Source organism: Ischnura elegans, chromosome 3 (assembly GCF_921293095.1).
Source record: "Ischnura elegans chromosome 3, ioIscEleg1.1, whole genome shotgun sequence".
Lineage (NCBI taxonomy): Eukaryota > Metazoa > Arthropoda > Insecta > Odonata > Coenagrionidae > Ischnura > Ischnura elegans.
In genome coordinates, this window is record NC_060248.1 from 71,528,124 (window position 1) to 71,553,192 (window position 25,069).

Genomic DNA, 25,069 nt, shown 5'->3' on the forward strand with positions numbered 1-25,069 from the left:
TTTTACAGGAACGGGCGTCATTTATGTGTGGCATTTTTAACGTCTTTTTTAATTGAAATTGATGGCTGAAATTAAGTATTTTTATGGTCAATTAACCACCTACGCCTTATAAAAACAGTCTTATGCTTAATCTGATAACACTATTTATACCCTAATTTATGGATATTTACGAATAAAAACAAACTCTCTCCAGTGTGAGGTGGCCCGGGGAAAGGAATTGAACCCCCTCCCATGAATATGCGAAGTTCGCATGCCTGTGGCCTGGGACGGGGTGAGCTCTACTCTAGCCAACCTAACCAAGCCAACCTTTGGCTTGAATCACTTGAGTGAGCGACAGTAATACAATTATAAATATAGAAAGGGACAAACCCTAGGGTGAACCCTATTTATACTCTACTCACCGTGTAGGTATTTATTCTGCTCACATGACTAGCCATGCCACTTAGGCACTGCTTCCTTGCCCTCCTTTTTCCTATTTCCTTGCTTCAAACTCCCTCACCACCACTGCCATACACAATCTCCTTCTTTCCCCTTCGATCGTCCGCCCTCCCGTAAACTTTAATTTCCCAACAGCAATCTTATCTGGGCGTCCTTGAAGGAGAGCCCGAGGAGTTAATCAATCAATCAAGGAGGGAGGGAATGAGCTGGAAGAGGCACGGGGGTGGTGGAGGAGGAGAGGATTGCGTTTGATGATTGGAGAGGGGGATAGAGAGCGTGCTGGAACAGCCCCCAGTCTTCCCACGGCCTACCACCCCCGATAGAAGCCTCTCTACCAAATGCTACTGCCTCATTTCTCTTCCAGTGTTTCGTGTCTTCCATTCTCCGTCATAGTCTGTGCGATGTGTTTATCTATCAGTTTCCCTGACCGCTCGCCACTCCACGCTATACCACGGAATGATGATAGCAAAATGTAGCGATGAAAGAATACCACGCCGTATGCCTTCACTCAGGCCATAACAATCCCAGTACTGTTCTAGGACGCAGGGGTGACCACTATGCTCAAAATCAATGATTCCCCTTAAAGATTTTTCCTTAATGCGTAAATTTTGCTATACATACACGTTCATAGTACTAGGCAGCAGTAGAGAGGAGGGTCCAGTATATACTTCAGGCGGTCTTTCAGCATTTATACTTAATGATATAGCTGACTTTTTGCATACGCAAGGAAACCATCGATATGGTTTATTGTTTTCATACATAATTTTCAAAGTTTTCAAATAATGCAAAATGTCAACATTGTAGGTGCCATTTGTATATGGTCACATATGAGTGAGAACATCCAAGAGCGAATTTTATAAATTAAGAGATGAAAAGAAATTCCAGGATGAATCGTTCAAAATTTTCTAATTGGATCATAAATATTTTCATTTATTTTCGATTAAGGAATCACTTAATTAATAAATTCACTTATGTTCAATTTTTAAAAATTTCTAAGCTCTGAAATTCGATTAAATCCCAAAATATTTAAAAGTTTTGTTTTTTTTCGATTCGATTATATTCCAAAAGTTTTGAGATGTTTTACTATTTTTTTCCTGAATAAATTGAAGCATTATACCATTTTCAGGATATTCTGGAACGATTTCTTTGAATTTTAATATAATAATTTTAGTAATGCGAGAATATATGTGCTGTTGCAAATTTTTCTATGTAACTCCCTGTGGACAATGACAGTACAAAGATGCGAGAAACTATTGCTATACGCAAGTGAGCATTTTCTTACCCCTGGAAAACGTACATACTCTGCAGCTTTGACAGTTTTGATCCAGTATGCCTGCTATAGTTGCTCTGCAACTTTAAGAATTGGTACTACACAAACTTACGTATTTCTGCTGCATCTGAGCTAAATCAATTGCCATAGGTAATTCTCTCACAATTTACATCCTTGTATCTATTGCTATCTCCTTTTATTTACCTATACATAAGTGCCAAAAACGGCTCTTTGTGACAAAAGTGGAAAAAATAGAGACAAAGAAAGGTCATCTTGAAATCATAGAATATATGAGAATATATTATTGAACTTTGGGTTGCAAATACTTCCTCATGAGCAAGAAATTGAAGATTGCCTAGTCATAGCTACATTATTAGCAGTTAAATAAACGTTGCCGAATGTGATACATCCATAATCATCGATCACTTTCGCATTGCTTCGCCGTTAATGTGTAAATGGACGAGTCGATGGTAATAGGGTGGTTTCCTATTATTTTTTTATTGCCTAAATCGAAAGATTATTACTCCTGGAGTACGTATTTCGCGCTTTTAGATTTTTAAATGACGATGTATATTTTTCGCGATTAAATGAAAAGTGAAAAATTTCAAGCGCGCAAAAACGCGACGCTTAAGTAGAAAGTCCGTGCGACGCATTTCTGGTTCCCCCTCTCTCCTTGTGAAGTGACCTTGATCTAGACTCTGAGCGCTGATAGGACGCAGGATGCTAGTGGATAGCTGAGTACCTTGCTGAATGGTAGCGCGTGGCTTAAAAAAGGTTTATTTATACCTTATCAAACGAAGAAAACTTTCCGACCTTAGCCAGTTTTAATAGGTGATTATTAAGGCATGTTTCCCTGAGCTCTGTGCCTCATGCATGCATTGGTAACCTCAGACGATGTATAACTCCTATCCTCTCGTGTAGAAACTAGGTCCCTGTGACGTCACGCGGAGTGGAATCGCATGGGCGCCAATCTGGCCTTTTTCAAATGAGGATAAAATTTGACCCTTGCCATTCGTCTAAACCGGTATTTCAAAAACCAAATAATTTGTGTATTATGAATACACTAATGGTGGGTAACGAATCGCAATCAATGCCTATCATTTTCTTTGATGAAGGAAACTACCCTATTGTTATGAAAAGTCAACTACTATGTCAATCAACTTCGACTTATAAGCCCGGTTAAAAAGTTCTGCATATTACGTCTGATATTTTCTCAAGGACAATTATTTTTCATTTGATTTCACGCTCTTTCGTTTTCCTGAATCTACCTGCAATCGACAGTCTTGGTTTCCTTTGGATTCCATTCCTCCTATGCTTCTCTCCTCCCCCGCTCACTGCAATTTCCTTTTCTTCTTCAACTCTTAACCCCTCCCCCTTTCCCCCCACCCACTCTCGCCGAATACCCCCCTCCCTCAGTCCTTCAAGCTCCCTGCCTCCCATTGCTCATTTTCGGGGCACGCAAAGGAACCATCATTATTATTTCACGTCAAAAAAATGGGATGGTATGAGGTCATCAGCCTTCAATTAGGATGGGACGAAAACCTACACGGGGAAGGCCAAAGGGAAAACGCAATCATATTAATGACAAAATACTGTGGATCCCAAATTGAGAAATATGAATTAGGGAGGGGGAGGGGGATTACGGGTGGAAGAGGGGTTGTTGGAAGGGTGGGATTAATAGACAAGCGTTCGAGTGAATCGGAGTTTGATAATTATGAGGTCCACGTCATGATCACGTGGTCACCTAATTGGAAAAAAATTTAGCGATAATTATTACGAGACCAAAATTAGGTGCCGCTTTAGGGCATAATTAAATAGTTTTTACTGTGTTCATGCGTATTTTTACTCTTATATTTTTCTCATATTTTTTTCGCCGAACATTCACCGGCGAAATATTTCGTTTTCATCATAATTACTGTAGATTTACAACGAATCAGAACTCTCTCTATGTTTACACAGCTTAGTATTTTTGTTGGAATTTACATTCATGACGCAAGCAAAAAAGTTTGAATAAATTAATCGTATTATTTTCTGCACCTTCTAGTGCTGTAGTACTGCAGCACCTACGATTACTGGCCATATTGTGTTTTTGCAGAAGAAAAATGAAGTTTTTCGTCACCGAGTATCACATATACTTAGTTTTCTCTTAAAGCTTCAAGATTAGAGTGAGTACAGAACTGATTCATTGTATGTTTGTCATATTTGCAGAGAGAATTTTATATTCCAAGATAATTCTCGAATCGATGAAATAAGGCATAATTGGAGGGATAGGTTGACCAAATATTGATCTGTGAAGGACCAAAGAAGGACCAATTTTCTACTGCTATGCCAAAATGTTGTGAAAAGGAGTTGACATTTCCAGTACCAAGTAATTTTGCGGGTAACTGTCCGTTAAGCAGTACTTATCACCCCAACCGCTCTGTCTTTCTCAGCTGCATTTTACTTCTTATGCGGTTCTAACAAATGGCCCAGGAGTAATGGATTTCAGGTTTTCACATATTCTAGCGAAAAACTTTAGGTTTCCTTTATCATTGATATGTTGATTTATATTTCAGCAAAGTAAACAAAAGTCACACATTTTCATACTTCTTAGTCGTTCCAAGTTTCATCATTGTATTTATATAAATGTCATTTAGTTATACTTCATTGTATTTTAATATTGAAGAAGATGGAGTTATTTCAATGAGATATGGTTACTCAAGCACAGAATTTTTCACCTGGAAGTTCTATTGAAGTTCTATGTATCCATATTTCCTCCAGGTCCCAAATATCATCTTCATATGTTCTTCCTTATGTCACAATGTACTTTTTTTTAGAAACCTGGGCTTGGCTGGCACTTACTGCTCCAACAATCTTGCAACTAGACTAACTACTTAATGGTTCAAAAATACTGCTACTCTGTCCTTCATATGTTAATATCAATCCATTATCGAATAATCATACCTCCTAACTATATCAAGGTACCTAAAAACGTTTAGTTATATTATCCCGTTTGAAGCTTCGCTTATTATTGAATATTTCTTAACCTTTAACAGGGGTGAGGATACCTTTTCTGGAATATTCTGTGTAAAAGTTCACTTTATGATTACTTTGTCAAATTCGTATTCTAAAGAAGTTTAGGTATTAATTCCCTGAGTTACAATTAAATAAGAGTATAAAATAAAGAAACATGAGCATTACCACCGATTGTACTTTTCTGCACACGCCAATTTCCCTGAAATCAACGTCAGGAGTGAATTTTTACATCCAAAAAGACCCCACAAAGGGAAATAAATTAATTTTTCTCTGCGATAACATCGGCACATGAGGAAGAAAAACTGCGTAGGAGCTAGATGAGGTGGTTCATCTCATTCTCCCAGGTGTCCTCATTCCCAAAAACCTTGTCGATTCTCACACTGACTCGCACACGACTTAATGTCCGACCCGTTCGGTCATTGTTTCCCCGACAAACTTAAAAACCACTTTTTTTCGTGCACAAATATAAAAAAATTCCTACTGCACGCCTTCCCCCTCCTGCATACAATCTCATTTCTCAATCTTCCCCAATTCAAATGACTCCTTCGTTACCTCTACCCTCTCACCCCCTCCTTCCCTTACCCCTTCTCACCCTCCTCCCATACCTCTCTCCCCTTCATCCCCTTCCTCCTTCTTGAGCCGCCCTTTATCTACTCATCTGCGGTAGAAAAACGCGCCGCTTTTTCCCATCAGTGTTCAGCCGGCTGCTTCCGGGTGCAAGAAAGAACACAGGGTATCTCCCCGCCCTCTCTGTTGAACGTGTTTGCATTTTGTTTGTTCCGAGTGCGCTCCCGCGAGTTAGCGAAGAAAAATGTCCGGTGTCCAATGAGTTTATTTGTTAGAAAGTCACTAGAATGACATTGGCATGGAGTGTACTCTATTTCCTCTCGTCTTAGTACCAATTGAAATTATTATCTATGGAATTGATTGCTATCGGTTAGATTCTTATTAAAATAGTGCTTTAGATACAAGCTGGCTGAGAGCTTACTATTGTTGAAATTGGGAATTAGTAGGGGTCAAGTAGCCTGTAATACACCGAGAAATGTTGGCTGTAATCGAGATAACCGAAATGTAGAACATTGATTCAACTAAAAGGGTAAGGAGCTCCTAATGAAAGCAAGGTAGCAAATATATCAGGTCACCAGAATAAAATTCTGAGTAATGGAAGGCTTTTCTAATATTGAATTCAGTTCCAAATTTGTTTAGTTGAATTTGCTTAGAAATCCAGTTGGTTCCTGTGACAAATATGAAATTAATTAGTTTCCATTAAGTAGCATTGGGACTGTGTTATTTTGTGCATGAAGATACCTGGCAGACCGTGTATTGAAAGATCAACAATAGATCCTTAGTAAAAATTATGTTGATACATTTTTCACTTAAAGCTTTGGAAGTGAAACTGACTTCGTAAGGGGTGAGATTAAGCATTTTAGTTGTGGATCTTGATTTCAAAGATTTTCTGAGATACTAAAGGAAGCAGAATATTAGTCTGGCCTCGCTTGAGCATTAAGCGAGAATTTAGATTGGAGATACTGGTTTGTGTACGGAAGAAACGAAATCGTTGAAATGCTAATCCAAACGGTTCCATGACGTGTGTAATAAAACCGAAATGATGTAAAAGTGAGGTGCGCAGATCATTCGCGCTCTAATGCCCTGATCTCATTGTGTGCTAATTTTCCCCTTCTCATTCCCAGGGATATGAGTCGTACTCATCCTCAGTGGTTGCAATTAATGTGTTTTGCTTTTTTATACCATTTTATCTGGCTTTAGAATCTGCGACTGATGTTTAATTGTCGTTAAGATAATCTCAAAAGTGGGTCAATCGCGTCATAATATGGCGGAAGTGAGTCTGGTGAGGAAAGAATCACCCTAATGTGATGAGTTAAGGAGCAAGCTCGGTTATTTGCGTAATTACCTCTCTATTTGTAATATACACACAATAACTTGCTCTTGGAAAAATCTGTTGAAATTTGTACACGCTCCAGAATTTCATAACAATTCAGTAAATCATACGCCTCTTCCATGTGATATCGGCGAATTAGTCTCTGAATAATACGTTTTATTTCTTATTGTCTTGATAACATCATAGACAGTTTGTTTAAGAGTGACCTTAGTGTCGTTTTATTATGTATGTTCGTCCAAAAATACATAATCAGCCTGTATAAGAAACTTAAAACTTCTCATCTATGACATATTCAGGTGAACCTCATGTTTCATGGTTAATGCAACATACTATTACAAACTGTTCAAGGTTAACCATACCATGAAGTAGGGCGAGATATTTATACATCTATGACGCATAATTGAGTGAGGCATTAATATAGAAAGATATCGACACGTCTGACTAAATGCAATGAAAAGTACAATTATAATATGTAGTAGTGGTAGTCGTCTTATGAGAAAGGGTACAGTATATGCATGAGTTTAAGAACATAAAATCAATTTATTTAAATTAGTACACATTCCCCTTGAAGTCATCAATCCTGGAAGTCTGTGGTTTAGTTGCATATATTTAATACATGTAAGTATTTCATTTGATGGCTATTATATTGAGTGCATTCGTGTCCGCGAATACTTATTCAGCAACCAGTTTAATTTCCATGCATTTCGATGTGAATTCAAAGATTCCGAAGAATAAAACAGATTCGACCTCGGTGCGCGCAACCGTACTTCCTGCTTTCTCGTTTTCTTTCTCATGTTCAATCTCTTCTCGCATATAATTTGGCTGTGAATAGTTCGTTCACAATTCTGAGTCATAGGTCTTGAGAAGGCGATTAGATTTTATCTTCAAATGGGAGCACAGGTCACCGATGAGGTGTTGTTTTTTTTGGAGTTTATCCTCCTACCTGGCCCAAAAGCTGTGCTCGTTATTATTTGTGAAGTTGGGGGCCAAATTTTCCTCGAAAAAAGTTCTTGCTTAGCTTCAACCGGAAGAGGACCCCTTATGTTCCTACGTGGATGTGCTTTTTTTGGATGGATTGGAATTATTTTGCATTTAAATGCTGCGTTATGTTTTTCGGATAATTAGGACGACTCGTGTGGCCATGCGAAAAAATATCCTTTTCTTCTTTCGCCCTCTAAATTATTCCAGAAATTTTTTGAGGAAATTCACCGTAAAATCTATAATGAATTGAATTTCGGGTGCTTAACGTTGGAAGTCGTTTTCAGTTAATGATTATTGCGCTGTCTAGATGAGTTTTGAGTTTTACAAATGCCGGGATGAATAATTTATGGAAACTGCATTCTGAAAACTAATGTGAAGCACGCTCTACCGAGTCTAATTGCCTGAAACGAAAAGATAGGAGGTACGACATGACTTATGGAATCAGTAATCTCTTTTTAATTTTGGCATGTTAGCCATTAACTTTTAATTACAGCTTGTGAAATTATCTATGTAATGCCTACTTAATAAAACTCGTTTTAATCAACCGTTTGCCGTCCATCGTACCTTCAATAATGCCAAAGTATCAACTTTGAGTTTGTTGTGAATTTCAGAAAAAAAACAGCTAGGTTATTGATTTTGGTTCTATGACTTTACGTACCAAAATAAAAATGCTTCAACCAATCTGACGGTAAATGTTTAAGAATTTCGTAAACTTAATTTCAATATTCTCAAGAGCACGTGTTATGTCTTTCCGGCAATGACTGGTTATTGTTTCTAATGAGGAATATCATGGGCATTTATGAGTCCATAACTTCTGCAAATCTATACGATCCAAAAGGAATGCAAAGGTTCAATAAATGACGAATTCAGAAAAGGAATGACTAACATGTGTAACTAAAAGAAAAATATATCATAGTTGTGTCTGGAATGGAATGAGCTTTTTAAAATATTAAAGAGCGTACCTCATTTCTCATTAGCTGTAAAATGTATACCTATATCAAAATGGATCAGAGACTACTCACCTATTTCTACTCACCTACTAGCTGACTAACTAACTTTGTAACGCCTAACAATCAATGAACAGCCGTTTTTAATCATATTTGCCTTATTGTAATAAAATGAGAAATTAAATTCAATAAAACTAAACAAGTATCAACATTGCTTGTCAGACATTTTCTTTATTCAATCTTCAAAGGGTATATCAAGGGACGTTTAAGCGGTTTTTTCCAACGAATTTTCTAATTTCTATGTTTTGATTTAAGCAATGTTAGACATTGTGGTTTTATAAAGCTGTTACTATAGTCAAAATTCTACGCATTCAGTTGTTGAATATTTGTGTTTTTAGCCGTAAACAAAATGTCTTTAGGTCCAAGTCTGTTGCGTAAACTTGGCCCGTTACCGGTGCAAGTACATGAAACGATAGACCGACGCTTGACTGATTCTCAAAATCCAGTAAGAATAGTCCCTAAGGAGAAGGATTGATGTGTCATTAATTGTATAGCAACTCAGTTATAGTAATTCGGTTCGGAAAAAGTTCACTGCGTAAACGTACCACGGTGTACCCTAAAAATTTAACTCTCTTGGGTTTAATCTCTTGAGTAAAGCACATTCTGGTACACAACAGTTTTTTTATCAGGCGCAAGATAAGCGGATGAAGCGAAATAAATATATGAAACCGAAGAAAGGGATAAAGCGGATGGTTAACAAACTCATACCGCATATAAAATCATGGGGTTGTCATGAGCACAAACATCACAAACACTGAAAGATTGACCTTGTGATTTGTTTATCGTCATCACAAATGCCACTCGAATTGGAAATTGAATTCGTTAAGCTCAAAAGGGTATATAAGTTGGGATCACGGAATCCTCGGAATGAGAGGTTCTCATCTTTGAATTGTCCGTTTGGTATAGTGGCGTGAATCACATGGATTACCAGCTTTTTTTAATCCCCAAACGCGTTTCGTTGCATAGTTTTTGTTGGTTAAGGTTGCTTAGGTTCATGAGCACCAAGCCTACCTTAAGCTGTAAATTGTGCCGTGGTAAGCCAGGCACATCCAAAGACTTAAAAATTTAGATGGATAGTTGGTGCCTTCGTCTTCGTTTGTTACATAGTCAATATATATGAATGAATGCAGAGCAACTATTTGATCCTGATTTACTTAGTTTGGATTATCCACATCTTCGATCTAGGCCGTAAAAATTGCTCGCTGAATCAACCATTTGTAATTTTTGTTGTGATATTTGGGAACACTTTGTTGATGAGCTCACCTTTCGATGAAACGAATTGCAAAATTTCCGAGAAAATGAAATCTAACTGCTCGATTCGTCGACAGGAACACGGACATTACCTATAGTCAACAACTGCTTGGAGATTTGTTCACAAACACGGTAGTGACACGTCAACTCAAGCTGGGCTTAGCTAGAATTAAATGTTTTTAATAGTGTTTTAATATTTTTAATGTAGTTTAGCAATTACGATGTTTTAAATATTGTTAAGAAGTTCAGTCAAAGAATTGGTAAAAAAAATAAGTCTTCTAGTTTTGACTGACTTCACAGCTTTTGCAGAGTTGCGAACTTCTAAAAAAATAAGAAAAAGATTAAGTTTTGTGAACTTTTACTATTTATTATATGTTTATTCTGTTATCCGGGACTGAGACGAATGCAAAAAAACGAATATTATCAAAATCGATACAGCCGTCCTCGAGTTACCTATAAATGGTGCCACTAACAAAATTTTCGACTTCCTTTTATGTATATAGATTGAATGAATCCTCTGTTTATAAAAATAAATTTTTACATTTTTCGTGACTATTGATAATTGTGAGAGTTAAAATTACAATGCTTGCCAACCTTCGTTGTCGAATGATAAATTTAAACAGTTTGTGTGATTAAATGCATGAAAGAAAACTTGTCCACCCACTACGGTGCATTAGTGCAACTAAAACGTTTAACCAGCAATAATTTAGAGAATGTGCCACGGTTTTTTTATGCCTGTGTGGAATACTCCACAAAATATATTTCATGCGTGTCATATTAATTCTACCATTTGTATTTATCTTTCACTGCAGTGTAATGATTTAAAACGAAAGATATGATAGGAAATACTTTCTCCATGAAGGAGGCTTTCAGTTGCAGAAGTTAACTATTTAAATATTTTTTACCCTGATCGTATCCAATCTTTGAGTTCAATAATGGTATGCAAACATCATAAATTAATCCCTAAAGGGAAATGATTTCGAGGTAAATTATGTATTTTTTGTAAAATTTCTTCTTTAAGTATGCCATTTTTCCAAGTCGTAGCTGTTTAAATTGTCATTGGTGGCGTTTTGTTTCTTTGAGCTGTTATTTTGTTGTTCCTATGTTTTCGAACCACTATCTCAGCGTTCCTCAGTCCTCCCACACTATTATACTGAATTAATAGTGTGGATTTGAAAATATTGATTTTGATATTGGCATTCTGCTTGATAAAACCTTTCCCAATTAGGGTTTTTGGTCTCAATATCTCTGTCTACCAATATATATTTTTACGCAGTAACATATACGTATACTTAATGTTCAAATCGATTTTATAACAGTGAAACTTATTTCAATGTAACAATGTATGTAAATTTTATTTTTTTAACCAAATTTTTTCTCCGTCGAAGGAAAAATCGCAACATCAGCTCCTCTCCATGCGTCAGATTTTTGACACACATTCCTCACAATTTTACTTACATATTGCCAAGTCACATTTTTCTGCTTTTGTCAACTGGGGAAGAATTTAGGCGGAACGTGTGGATGCTGATAGAGAAAGGAAGTGGACGAAAAGAGAGAGGAAAAGGGTATATCGAAGAGAATTTTGTGAGTGTGTGAGAAAGAAGATCAGGAGTTAAACGTGGAAGATCGGCAGGGGGAGAAAAGATTATAAAAAGGAACTACGAAAGGAGAAGGGTAGGGTGAAGTTGGAAGGTGAAGAGTGGTGTTGGAGAGAGGGAGTGGCATACTAGGGATTCGGTGGGAAAACTGCTTTTAGGTTGAGGGATGAGTTGCGGGGGATGGGAAAGGAATAACAAACTGAAACCCGAAAACCGCTTACCTCGCCACGATCCATCGGCGAGCCAAAATTCTTGTTAAATATCCGATGAAGCGCTTTCTGGTTTTCATCAGTCGTATGCCGCCAAAAAGTCCGACCTCCGTCCACCCTTCCCCCACTCAGACTTCTTTCCTTCCCTCGCCATTCTCCAAGCCGTCAAACCAAACCCCCTTTCCCCATCCCTTCATGCCCTACTCTTAACCGAACCGCGCTTTTTATCTCTGCACCCACACTCCACCCCAGATACCTCTACCTTCTCTCTCCCGCTTCTCCGCAGTCACAACCCTTACTCCTCCTCCCTTGTCCCTTCAATGGTAAAACCTCCCATATATCCCTCTTCTCCCACGCCTCTTTTCAATCTCACCCCTTTTCCACCCCATGAAAAAGCCTTTCATTCCGCGCGTGTCCATCTTTTCTCCCACAGTTGCAAAACGCTCCTCTCTTGTCTTTATCTCGCTCTCTCTCCTGGTCACCGTTGTTATGCTCTCCATTATTATCATCCGCCTTCCCTTCCGCCACTCTCTGGTTACATCTACCCAAAATCCCGCGTGAGACCCAAAGTGCCATGCTCTCATCATCAATGTGACTGTCGAGTTGCTAAAGCTGGGTGATGGTGAAAGGCCTGTGGACAAATTTTATGGCCCTCCTCTCCTTAACCGTGCACTGATATTTTTAGCATTCGTGGATAAATCGTTTTTATAGACGATTTCAGGTGCAATCCTGTGTTGCTATTTAAATGAAAGTAGGTCATTTATTGGTTGACTCAAATGAACATAATATACTCTAGATTTCATTTAATAATAAAAAATTTTGTTTTAGATGTTATTTTTATGCGCACGACGAATATTTTCAGGATTATACTGCTCCACTTTAAGCCTGAGTTCTATGATACCTACTCTCTTTTCTAACAAAACATAAGCACAGCGAAAAAAAATTATACCAATAATTGAAAGATGAGCTCCCCATTATTATCATCTTCAATTTCTTTATTACTTTCTTTCCGGCAATATTGACATTGACATGCTGGCTAATTTATCATGGGCGTTTGTTAACTAGAGCCTCCACGATTCTACGAGGTGGTGTCTTTGGTTCATCGTTGGTTTCTACTACATAATAGTTGTCAGATACTTTATTTTTTAAGCTCATTATGAATTTAGGTAACTCAATACTCCTCGAAACTCTGCTTGATCATCGAACCTGCTCCAGGAAATATTCTCTTTGGGCTGGGTATTTCGATAAAAGTCTCTCTTAAATGAAGTGTTTTTGATAAATCCTCTTTGATTAATCTTTTACTCTTAATATTATCTTCTACTTCAGAGAGAAAACATTCCTCTATGACTCTGGACTCAGCTTCATAAATCGAGCAAAATACTTACCTGATATTCATTTGAACTCATAATTTATTTATACCATGCGCTGGGACAGGTAAAAATGGCATGATTTTTTCGCAAATCTTTGTTAAATCTGAATCGGAGTTTGTTATAACTTGATTTCAAACCGCCCTCCTCGTCTATTTATTTGTGACTGCATCCTCCTTAATTTCGCGAAAGTAGTTCAGTAACCAAAAAAACGATTTCTATAAAATTTGGTACTCAAACAAAAGTTAAACTCACTAAATTTCTACTTGTATATATATTTAATGCCGGTTATACTCTACAATTCCACATTATTCTCCAGCATTTTTTTTCTAAAGCTGAAACCTAGGTGTTTAAATGAGTTTTGTGAAACGTATTTCCAAAAAGTGAATCATTAACTTATACGTTTCCTAAGTCGCGTATTTTATATTTTACATTTTCCCAGCATAAGGAAAAGATGTGCAATATTCTTCTTCGAAGTCTTACCATCTGCTGTCTATCCCTCCCTCCCCTCTCTCCTGATTTCCCATCATTCACTCATGAAACCCTCATCCGTCGTAATCCTTTCAGCATTCTCCTGTCTGGAATTCCTCTCCTTCCACCAGAAATCCAAGACCTGCGGACCGTTCGTCTTCACTTACGGGCCAGGCCGATTCTCTCCCACCCTTCCCAACCCTCTCACTTTGTTCATCTCGGTAGTCCGCATCGCAATATTCATCCATCCGTTTAAGTTGCCACGAATCGACATTCCCTTCCCCCGGTGGGAGAGCGTTTGATGTTTTCCTTGTGAATTCCATCGTTGCCGATAAATTCCTTGGCAGTCAAAGATCGCTCCTTCAAAACTCAGGGCCTGAGAAAAAGGACAGAACCTCGATACCGGTGGCGGTGGCTGGGGTGGATGGTATCCGTGCGGATTCCTCGATTACCTTTGAAAGTTCATGTCTGTGGGAATTCCCATTTTGAAAGCGTCCTCTCTTGTTCTTGTTGTTCTATTCCTCCAAACTCTCTCTTTCTCATTCGAACGTCTTCGGTTCAACCCGCAGTCATTCAGCTCGTAAAAAAGTCCTCATTTGTTTCCTGCAACTTGGCCCTCGATTCTTCTAAAAACTCGTGAAATGTGCTGGAGTTCTAAGCTATGAAACCCATAACTCTCCTTGGCTTCTGATTGAAATGAAAGCATTCTTTTCATCTGCATACGGCTTTATTTCGTATTTTCGTTGTTATGTCAAGCTCATTATACCTATACTATAACCTTTATATAACCATTATACTATAACCTTTATGAATTGACTCACCATTTCTTTTTGTAGCTATTGATGCTAGTAATTATATCGAAAAATTCATGGCTCTACCGTAAAATGTTAAGGGATTTTAACGATTGAAAAAAATTATTGTCGAAATGATGGAATTGATGTTAATTGGTTTCATGTATTTTTCTCCCAAAAAGCGTCATTTAGATGCATAAATGACCTCGCAAAAATTGAAGGTTCCAAAGGTCAATTATTTAGGGTTAAGTGTATTTTATTGTGCTGTTTTAGCCGAGTTTCTTAATAAAATATTTTATAGCAATGACCAGGATGTAGCCTCCATTGTAAAGATCAACAGCAATAAAAACTATTACTCATTAATTGATGGTTCACTAGATTGTTGAATTGATAGGCGGATGAGAATTAGAAATGGTTTTTGAATTTCGGAGAATGGCGAAATAAATATTCTTTGGGAAATATATTTTTGACCTTGAGTTGAATTGTATATTGGGCCCTGCGTGTTGGAAAACTGTATCAGCAAGTTTACGCAAATGTGATGCCCTAAAAAGTGGACTCTAAGATGATAAAACTTCGGTTAGATATGATCTAAATTATGAGATGAAGATATGATGAGATATTAACTATAATCCTTATTCTTTTTACTTTTCATTCGGTAGTGGCTTGAGGAGTTACGTTGGTGAATACAGCTTTAAATTCCATTGTTATTTTATATTTTGGCTTTGTAGTACTTATGGACATTTTATTCAAATCTGTGAAGCCCAGATTATTATTAGTCCCAAATTTGTTTGGTGGTTTCTTCTCAAGTACTAGATATTTTGAGTGAAGTCACGTTGATAGGAGAAACAATTTTCTTTAAACCTCAATATACATTCACTATCTTCTTTTCATTTCCCTAATTTTTGGCATAAATATTTGCAGTTTTTAAGAGCTATCTTTCTTAGCTGCAAGTATTCAATGTTGAAAGTGCGAGAGTGTTCATCATAATAGTTTCAGGGAATGGCCAAAGAGTGAGAGAACAGGGGCCATCTGCCCATTTTCCATTAATTAAAATTGATAATTGTACCTGTATAGGTAGGTTTGCCGGGAACACAACCATTTGCTTTTGCTAATCTCACCGTTCCATTCCCATTTATATGGTCTCTTCTTCAGGTCGGCATAAGGTCACTGTTTTTGGATGATAATTATGAATCCTGTTCTCTTCCTTGGTCATCAAAATGTCTCTCTTCTTATGTATCCCTCTATTAATATCTTTCTTCGAATATCTCCTTTTCTTCATCTATTCCAGCAATCATATTACCTAGGCCTTCTCTTCTAGGATTTTCTCGTCGCATTTTTCTATTTATCTTTCTCCAGCCTCTTCCTTTTCTCACGTCTCGAGCGCATCCTACCTATTTTAATTCTCTTTGCTCAGTATATAGGTTTTCGCCCCGCATAGCCTCCATATGAGAATATGTTTGCTTTTTCGTTCCTTTTTCAGGAAACTGTTCTCCTCATAATAACGATATTCTCTTCCTGATTGAAGCTAAAATTCACCTGAAACGTTAGTTAGTGAAATGTTGGCAGAAAAAGGTAAAGATCTCAACTTTTGCCTATTGTTCGTTTATGAATGAATATCGCTTGATATTTTGGCACTGGTGTGCATTGATCAAAGAAAAAATTATGCGGTATCGCATTTCCCGGTATTTAAGTAATTTTACTCGTAGTACAATTGGATGTTAACAGTGTCTTACGAATCTTGATTGTGAACTCATATCAAATCCGCGCCGTTTTTACGAGGACTGGTAAGTCGGAATTAAACTCGTCTAATGATGTGGAAATGCTACTGAAGCAATAATGTAATCAGTACATGAATCAAAATGTGTTATTGTATTTCTAGGATCATTTTATGCCACTTAATTTTCCTCGTGGCTTCTCTAATGATACAATATTTTTAAACGGGGTATAATCGCTCTTTCATATCATTATCGAGAAAATTATTTCTTAAAAAATTTCCGAAACCTTTTTAACGGCGATAATACATTCTTCGAGCATGTTCTCCCTCCACCATAAATGGAGAACTTTTTATGAGATATAAATATTTTTTTACGAAAATTAATATTTTCGTGTAACTTGTACGCAATTATCGCAGGTTTATGTTTCAAAGCTGCATTTCGGTTTTCAAATGGTGTGAAAATCTGGTTTTTCAGTCAATTACATTAGCATTTTAGAGTTTTGTAAATGCTGGTAGACTATTCTTTCTGTCGTCCTAAAGGGCACGAGGCTTTTATTTCCAACCAACGCTGTCTTCTCGTATTCGTCTTACTCCCAAAGAGTCGGCAAGAGGCCGCAGTGCATTGCCAGGGGGTTAATGAAAGAACATCAAAACATTCTCGCGTTTGCACAAATATGCACCAAAGTGAAATGTGAAAGGGGAGAGAAAAAATGGACGCGAGAAAATACGAATTGGAGAAGGCCATGAGATTGATTATGAGAAGACGTATTTTTCCCTTACTTCGAAGTTGAAAATATTTTTCTGCATTCCAAAAGTGGTTTTTCTCTATCGTAAACTGTGCAACGACTTCAGTCTATTACCATAACTTCTTATTTTAATTACAGAATTTTAACGAATACTTTTGACTTATTTGTCATTGCGAAAGGTATTAACGGCACCTTCATGTATCAGAAAATTTGCGACAGCATAGGAATACGCGCGAAGGAGATAAGAAAAACTCGAGCTGTACTTAAGCAAATTCATTCATCTCAAAAATTATATGTAAGCCTTGACCTTTTTTAGTCTCTGTTGCTTTTTTACATGCTCATACACATTGTAACGCAGGATATTGAGGTACGGTGAGTAAGATTATGATGAGTAATTTACTCCTAGTGGTAATTCGAGTAAAAATAATATCATATTTCAGTAAGTTGAAATCACTATGAAGATATCATCATGAACTTCTCTAATGTAGGTACTAATTGTAAATCAGTTGGCAATCATAATGTACCAGTTGTGGATGTGGTTCTATTTTCTTGTACTTCCGATTATTTTGTGATTAACCTGATTATTTATTATTTAAAGCTCATGTCGAATATGGTAGTCATGAATTCTTGATGAGTCAGAGAGGCATGAGCCTTCTTCTGCGTCATCTTTTAATAATGCAGATCTGCATAAATGAAAACTCAAGACTCAACCGAAAGGCGTATATTTCCCACTTTCAAGGACAAGAGGCATCGAATATAAATAGAAAGGGAAGGGAGCTAAAATGTGTAAAGGGTCAGTATTCTGGGGAAGGGGTAATACTATTAACAAGTGAAAGTGGCTTTCACGATCATCTCCTCAAGGTTGCTCCGTCGTGTGTGTCTAGATTTTTTCTACATACCCTCAGCCCACTACGGTCCAGTCCCCTCTTGGCTTAGGGATTCCTCAGAAACAACGGAAAACCGAAAATATCCCGCGGATAAAATGTCCGGGCACGGAATTCCCGAGTTTGTCAACATTTTCCGTTATTTTATAAAAAAAGGATAGAATCTGGCTTTTTTTATTCCTTCCTCCCTTTGTATTTTCGTTGCTCCACTATTCCTCTCTCCGAATCCGCCATCATTCTGGACCCCAACTCACTCATATTTTCCAAAACATTTTCCATGGTCTCTCCCCTAACTCAACGAGAGCAGTGTGATTTCCTTTCCATAAAATGCGAAGTATAGATTGATGAAATGTGTAAATTTTTCTCGCCTGTCTCATTTTCCTAAATTCTTATTTTCCCTACCCTGATATGGGCCGAGAAGATTCCCAGAGGTTAGCGTACCTGTCATTGCAATGGCCTGTATAAATCCTTTTAAAATGTAAAGAGCTTTTAGAAATATTATTTTTAATATGACTATCCTCTTGATTTTCAGAAAAAAATGTCAATCGTAAACGACACCCTCCGATAAAAATGCCAATTTGCGCAACCGCGCTACATTCTTTCCCACTAACTTACTGTGATATATGCTGTTGGACTTTAAATTATCGCGCAAATAAGTTGTGCCTCGGTATTTATCCGGACGTTAGCAACTCTACTTCTCCTTAATGGTTTGTTATCTATTGCGTATTTAAATTCTTTTATTGGCTTTCTCTTTATTTGAATTCAGTCTTTTATCGCAATTAAACTGATTGAAACTCATCTGATTTGGACGTTACTTGGTGGAACGATGAAATGTTCATGGTGAAACAAAACCGAGTACTATTCTACAAACTTGGGTCATGGCGAAACAAAACCCAGTAGTATTCTACAAACTTGGGTTTTGTTTCACCATGATCGAAACTCGTTTTCTTTTTAAAGGAAGAAATACGTATAGGAGGCATTACATTATCTATTCCGCACTTCACAGAGAGGTAAGTGATTATTTGTGGCTTATGTGCTACTGTAAAATGGTGCAATTTGGTATGAGACACAGATGCATAATTGATAAGAAGATATTGAGACATTATGCCGTAGAACCTATATTCTAGAGTGGTCAATGACCATGATAAGTTTGGTTTAGACAGGTTCACCCGGTTTCAGTTGCAAAGTTTCCATTAGTGGTTGGGAGGATACTACAAATAATACAAATCTATAAAACTATCGTACAAGCTAGTACACTGGAACAGGATTGTAACTTTCTTGTAACGCTTTTTGATAAATATTTTCCGTAGTTACTTATTTCCTTGATTATAAAGCGGCTTCTTCAAACTACCATTTTCTGCTTAAATGAGAAAAAAATCATTTCTATTTTTCATTCGTCACTCGAAGTATAGAAATAAATATAATATTCGAATAATTATTTTCTTAACTTAAATTAATCACTTCTGCGCATATTTTGACGAAAGTATTGTTATAAAAGAGCAAACTTTTCTTTTTTAATTTTACTATTAGTGCATCCCTTTGGACCATAAAGGTCCAAAAGAGGTGCGCATACTGTGCGATGAAAAATGTAAAATTGTCTTGAACAATGATCTTGGTCAGGATATAACGCTGGATAAAAATCACAAATAGACGTTAAGTCACATCCCTCCTCCGTCATCTCACTCCTGTGCAGTCCATCTGCACAGTAGGAAGCCCCCACTATACCCTTACATACGCATTTTTATTTCTTTTCTTATCCGCCCCTTATCCGTCCATGCATGCTGGGGAGGTGAGTTTCCAGTTGAAGCCACCCACCCCTTCGCAAGCCTCCGCTGTCACCCAAGCATCCCTTGGCCAGCGGCCCGTCCCTTTTTCCCAATCCCTCCCCTTAAGCCTCGCAGCGTCGGATCCCCCCGCCTAAAAATGCCCCCCAGCCAATTCCTACTCCTTTTTCTCCCCAGCTGACCACTCCCATCGCGATCTCTCCCTTTTCTCATGGGATGGCCTCGGGAGGGCGTTGTAGGGGAAGCCCTTGGAGAGGAGGAGAAGGGTTGCGAGCTCGTGTATGTATATATTTATAAAAGAAGAACTATGGCAGGAAGAGATCTGGTTTTTCAGGGAGTCAGGAAAAGGCGAGAGACATCAAAAGCTTTGGATATTCCACTGACGGCATTCCCCCAGACCTCCATAACTTTCTGCCGCCTCCTCTTCCCGCCAAAAACCCTCAACGTATCTGTCTTTTTCTCCCCTTTCTCTCTCTCACTCTCTAAAAAAATCCTCAATCCTTTTTAACCTCACAGTTCCCCGCTCCTTTTCGTACACTTTTTTCCCGCCCCCCCATAGTAAGTAGGCGTAACCCTCACCCAATCCCTTCCATACTATCCTTACTTCTTTCTGGACCGTCCTTCTGCTCTTACACACTCCTTCCGAACGTTTCGGAATAAAACCCCGAGAACCGTAGTGTTCCATCCAATCCAAGGCTCACCTTTCGGATTTTATTTTTCTTTTCTTTTTCATTCCCAGACTTTTCCGACGATCTTATCTTTTTGGCCACATTTGGTTTGTACCCTTTTGCAAGGTATAGCTTTGTTCCCCTAGTTCATCAGGCTTTTCATCCACTCCATCAGCCTTCTAAGACTGCTCTAAAGGAGCCCTTTGGTACCTTATGTGGAAACTCGTTGGTGGGCATTTCAAAATTAAGTGTTTCGACGATCTCGCCTTTAATTCCATTAACAGCTGCGTAAAATGTTTTCCAAAGCATTGATTTTGTGATTCATTCAGGGAACGATGATGTTCACTGTATTTCATTGATATCATTGTATTGGTGTGTTTGTTTATGTCCCATAAATTTGCACCTTGGACTTTAAGTTCCATTCTTACGTAAATACGACATCTTTTAAATGTATGTTTTTTCGAAGAGTTTGTCATCTATTCTTTGATTAATGGACACTTTGCGTAGATGCTACTCTCTGTCTGCGCTGTCAACATGGCATTATCATCTTATTTTGTGTAAACATATGAAATACTTCTCAATTAAAGGACATAGTGACATAAAGGACATGTACATACCGCTTCGCCTTTATGGCCCACCCATGAGGAAAATGCCTTTAAATACAAAAGGATACAATCCTTGATCCCGTTTGTAAGCTTGCTTAAATAAAAGTGAAGAAAAGCTGGAGACAAAGTCTTCCATCAAAGCAGTGTAGGAAAAGGGGTATGAAATTTATCAGGTCACCAGAATCTTTTTTCTTTCCTCCTGATATCTCTTGAAATTATAATTATCAAATGTACACAAGGTGGGCGATGGGGTTGTATACGTTTTTATTTATTTTTTGCCCACAACGCATTCGTTTCTGGTGAGAAATGTGTCCCAGTGTAGCGCTGACTTTGGCAGCAGAAATCAACCCAACTACGAATGCGTCGTGTGCCCTCATCTACTCTTTCTCGTAATTATTAACCCATCTCCTCCCTCCTGTTCACTTGCCTCTCACCCTGGAGCACAGCTTGTCCTTATCAACCGACCCTTTTTAACGAGCGTACTTATTTTAACCCGTTTCTCTTCTCTGCGGACCCAGGGACATATCCGTCTTTATCGTAAGAAACGGCGTTTTACAACTCCCGAAAAAAATATGACAGGGAAAAATAGCGTTGCAAAGGGCACCGGCAAAGAGCGAGAGGCGGAGGGGAGAAGGAATTCCTGAGAAAATCTCTTGTTAAGGTACCCAAAAAATACCTGGAATTAATAGAAAAAATGAGCGCGATGGATCCCTTTCATTCGTTACCTTTTTTACATATTTTTTTAAACTACAAATCTGTCTTCCCTAGTTCTCTTGTGTTTTTTTGATAATTTCGCTCCCGCTCGTTCTTTTTTGACCAACCGTTCTTCTACATCCTGCGTACACTCCCTCGTACGCATGAATCCTTAACCCTTAATTCCCCCCGCTAATGGCCACGCGAGGCCTCGGGGGGTTAAAGAGTGGGTAGGATTCTTGGAGGGGGCACATACGAAACACCCCCCCCCCCACATGCACCCCTCTCTTTTTTCGGTCCTAGTGTCGTGAGAGGCTGATGAAGGGGATGGACTTTCCGGTAGGGGGATGGAAAAGAAGAAACGGGGTGGGGTGCGAGGGGTTTGTTGGACGCGGTAATTTTTTCCGTGGGAGGACTGGGGGAGTATGAAGTTATTCCCTATTCCTAGCCATCCCCCCCTCACGTTCTTCCCCCTTTGTTCTTCCGCCTGTAGGAAAAAAAGTCTTTCCCCCCCTTATCCTCCTCTTAACTTCCCTGCCTTTTCCACGTGTCACCTCAGTACCCTTAACCTTTCTCATCCACCTTCCTTCACCCTTCCCCGCGGACATCCGCAGATCCGTCCTCACCGGCGCCCGTAAACCCTTGGCCTCAAAGCATATTTCCCCATTCCTCGACCAAAACCTTGTCTGTTTTCCTTTATTTTTTTTAATTCCTCCCACGAACACTAATTCTCTGGGAACACCCTGGCTGCTCCCTTCCCTCAATCCCTTTCAAGATCCTACCCCTTCCCTTCATCTCTTCGCATCTTTTTAGGTAGATTCTATTTGACCCCTACGTATCCACCCCTTTTCCTTCAATGCCCGTCCAAACATATCTCTCTAGAATCCCTTTGACTGACAAAAAATTCCACTTTACCAGCATTTCCATCCGAGTATTCTTTCCTCTTCCGTGTGTTACCCCTTCCATACCCATTCCATATCTTTTGGATCATCTCCACGCTATCCATACTCTTCTACCACTATATATTACTACTTTGCAGCTACCTGCTAAATCGAATTATGTGAGGATTATTTTCTTTATACCACTTCCAACAGAGTGGCACTGACTTTTTCGTTGAACGTTATCCACATTTTGAGCTAACTATCTGTTTTTCTCTCTCAAACGGTGTGATCAAGTGCTAGGGTAAGTATTTCCACATTCCATTTTCAACATCCATTAAGATTGTCAACGGCTCTTGAAGATTCTTTCAACTAACTGGTGGCAGCTTTCAAAAAGGAAACTTGTGACCTTTTTCTCATCCACCACTATTTTAAATTCCCTCGTATTAAAATCAGGCTGTCGAAATATGGCGAATTATAACTGGACTCGCAAGATTGAAAGAAATAATTCCATCTTTGTCTTTTTTACATGTGCCCCTGGAGGCTGGTATGTATATAAAACATTCTTGGAAAGAGCTAAGTTTTATCATTAACTGTATTTTTTTTAAAACTTTTGGTTGATTAGAATATGAGTCCTTCAAAACCGTTTTTGAGATGAAATTTCTCTCCAATTTGCCATGTTCCCATGTAAATTACTATGCCTTTAGATTTCGTGGTAGAGTCATTTCATTTAGGCATTGATTAGAAGTCAGACTTAAGCATGGATTGTATTTTCACCAGAAACAGTATGTACTTAGAGAGAGGTATAGAGGGCAACAGCATATTGGGACGGTTTTAGATATTCCTTGTTTGTATCGAGAATTGATATCGGAAAGACATTAAAATATTTGATGAAATAAAACGCCAAATTTGACTGCGTTTATGCAATGAAAATTTATTTTGAGGGCCAGGAAAATTTGGTAATAAAGGCCTAATTTCATTGACAAATATGATGTTTGTCCTGGTTTCAGCTTGTATGTACAAGTATGGCTCTATGAGAGTTTATTTTCTGTTTTAAGCTATGCGGCAAGTATTCATGTTGTTTGAAGTGAGTGTTAATTTGAGTTAATTTTTATCGAATCCATATTATATTTCCACTCAGCAAAAACTTTGGCAATTCATCGCATTCTGCTCATACATGCTCAATAAAAATCTTTGGCAATAATTCTGCGAATGATTCTTAGTATACCATTCCTCTTCTTTCATATCTCTCGAATGACTCAGTTTTCCTCCTCGCATCCTCGACCAATTCCACCGTCCTATTCCTCCAGCGTAAATATTTCCAAGATCTTGTACCTCCTCCTCCCTTCCTTCCGAAGACCTCCTTTGTTTCCTTATCATCTCCTTATTTTTGTCAGACATTTCTACCTCTTCCGTACGAGTCTCACCCCTTGCTTCACGGCTGCCTCTATTTCGGAAAATAATATCCTTCGTTGTATGAAGCGAAGTAGAATATTTGTCAAAAACAGTGTGTTAATCTTATATAGCGTTCACATTTTATCGCATGAATCTTGTTCTGGTATATTTATTTCAGCATAAAAACATTTTATAATAGGATAAAAACCATGCTAATGAAAATCCGGTAATAATTTTACGATTATTTTTCCCTGTGAATGCTGGCATCCGAACGATATCTAGCTAATCGTGTAATTGAACTATGGAAAAAAAAGTTTCTTCTGGGGTGCCAAACTTCATTACATTTCTCATATTTTCAAGTACAGGCATTTGATAGAACAGATTTTATGGGTACTATTATTATCCTATTTACGAGGAACGCTTCCGTAACCCTACAATTGCATCTCTTCTGCCTTTTGTGGCGAATATTACTGCCTCCATTCCTCTTGCTCTCTTCCCCTTCCGAATCGCTTGCATTTTCCATCTTAATCCCTAGCTTAATTCTCCTCCCCTTCCATACACACACTTTTCTTCCTTAGGCCTTGTGTTCTCTTCTGTCCCCCATTTTTTTCGTCACGCTCGAGGAGTTCGGCGTGGAGGAGAAGAAAAAACATTATAGCTATAAGAAGTTTTAACCACTTCTCCCGGCGCAGGTGCGACTGGGCAAATAAGTGCATGGGTGGATGGGGGAGAGAATTCGAGGCAGGCATTCCGGTCATTATCTCAAGATTCCTTATTTCCTTTTTTTATATACGGGCCCCGATTCTTTAAAAAAATAATCTTAATGAAGGCCATCTCATTCGATAATCTAAGATCGTTTTCGTTTTTATTGTCTCCGGTCTTATTAGAGACCAGTCGAGTATGAGAAAAACTTGGTTTTTTCCACCATTTTAGGTACGCACTTAACGTGAGCGGGTTCATTTGCTTTGATAGCGATAAAGATTAAATGCTCCATGTAGTACTTAAATTTCTTTCTCTGCTGGAGAAAAAATTGCAGCGAAAATAAGACAAAATGTCATTTATCTTTCTCTTTTTATGATTTTCATTTTACCAGTGGTATAATCTGGAAGTATCGTTTCAATGATTCACGAAAGCGTGCACTCCATTCTTGCCTTTAAAGGTTGCGACGGGTATTTCTATATTCTTCTCGTATTCATGGAATCAATCACATGTCTGAATTTGTCTCGATGCAATTCCGTGCATGGTGGCCGCGTGGAATATTGAAGAGTTTACTCCTGGGCACGCTTCCTCGATTACTGAAGGTGAAACAAATATATCCATTCAGAAGACGTTTCCTACCGGTTTAATCAAGGTGTTATTAAATACAGTTTACAGTTTCATCCGTCATCCAGGAAGCCACACACG